We start from the raw sequence: 1328 nt of genomic DNA on the forward strand, positions 1-1328 counted from the left end.
AACTGCCGACCAGGTCCCCCTCCGTTAGAAGTTTGGGCCCCATCGCTCACCCTGGGAAGAGATGGACCAGGAATCATTCTCAAAGAAGGAAAAGCTCCTATTCTCAGGAAAGGCATCGAAACAGCCATCTCAGACCTAAATTCTAAGCCACAAAAAACGATGCCATCACAGCTGTTGCTACCAGCTGTATCAGCTCAGTTCAGCCCAAGCAGGTTTGCTGGATCTGTGTGTTTGCCCTTTAAAATAACAGACAGATGAGGTAGACTTGAAAAAATGTTATTGATTTGATGGACTAGACAAAAACCTCAGGCATTTTTTTCTTTTTTTTCAGACACAGAGTGACCACAACGCATTTAGCCCAAAAGGACTCCGAACTCAGTCTGCTTCAAGGAGAGCTTGTCCTCGTCCACAGACTTCGACCCGACGGACGGGTTCTGGTTACTCAGGAGAGCAGTGGGCAGACAGGCTTATTCCACAGCAGTGTTCTTCAAGCCCTCGAGAGGCTCAGCTGACTGTGTGGTACTGGTGTAGTGTATATTTCTATATTTCATGTGTTCAAACTGCCAAATGACTTGACTGACCTGCTGAAAAGCCAAATGTGTGTTGAGGTCCAAAGGTTAATACTGCCAAATGACAATCCTATGAAGGAGGTGTTTATTTTTGTCCTGACTACATATGAGAGTGTGGTTAAATTCTCCAGAGATATATTTTGTGTCCTTCAATGTGTGTGCATGTTTGTGACACACATACCATGTACTATACTTATAAGATTTTGCACAAAAACCCACCTAATGACTGTTCCTTGTTTAATACCCATGTTACACGCATTGGTGAGTGCCTTTGTCAAAACCCACAAAGAAAACAAACTATATTTAAATATATTTAGACAAATTATGATGTAAATTATCTGTACTGCTTATGTGGTAATAAACTGTACTTGCAGAACATTAGCAATGTGGTGTCTTACTTAAGGTGTACAGTGTCATCCTTTGACTAACTTCTATACTGTATCATAATAGAGAAATCCTTGTTTAAATGCAAAAGTCCTGCATTTGAAACTATATTGAATATACGTAATAGCAGCAAAATGTGTGTTAAATGTGAAAGTGAGCCTATGATTTCTTGTAGCATGTTAAAATAGTCACGCAGGACCTATAGTATTTCAGTACTGCAGCTGAGTTAACAACTCCATATTATGTTTAGGAGTTGCCCTACAATCTACATGTTAAACTTTATTCTGTACCCTGTCTCCACAGCAAGGCTGGATTATCTTCAATGCTAAGGGCCCCACTAGTTCACTGTGTATTAATTGATGGTAATTCAAATGC

The 1328-nt window shown here is 40.4% G+C and overlaps 1 long non-coding RNA gene across 1 annotated transcript; it reads left to right on the forward strand.

Annotated features, from left to right (window-relative positions):
• Positions 1 to 8: 8 nt before the first annotated feature.
• On the forward strand, positions 9 to 950 carry LOC147820095 (uncharacterized). Its single transcript, XR_015437850.1, has 2 exons — positions 9 to 212; positions 332 to 950. It is a non-coding gene; the product is annotated as an uncharacterized LOC147820095 (long non-coding RNA).
• The last annotated feature ends 378 nt before the right edge of the window (positions 951 to 1328 follow it).

The sequence above is a fragment of the Seriola lalandi genome, unplaced genomic scaffold, assembly GCF_002814215.2.
Source record: "Seriola lalandi dorsalis isolate HSWRI2012SDOR001 ecotype SW California unplaced genomic scaffold, Sedor1 jcf7180002001455, whole genome shotgun sequence".
Classification (NCBI taxonomy): Eukaryota; Metazoa; Chordata; class Actinopteri; order Carangiformes; family Carangidae; genus Seriola; species Seriola lalandi.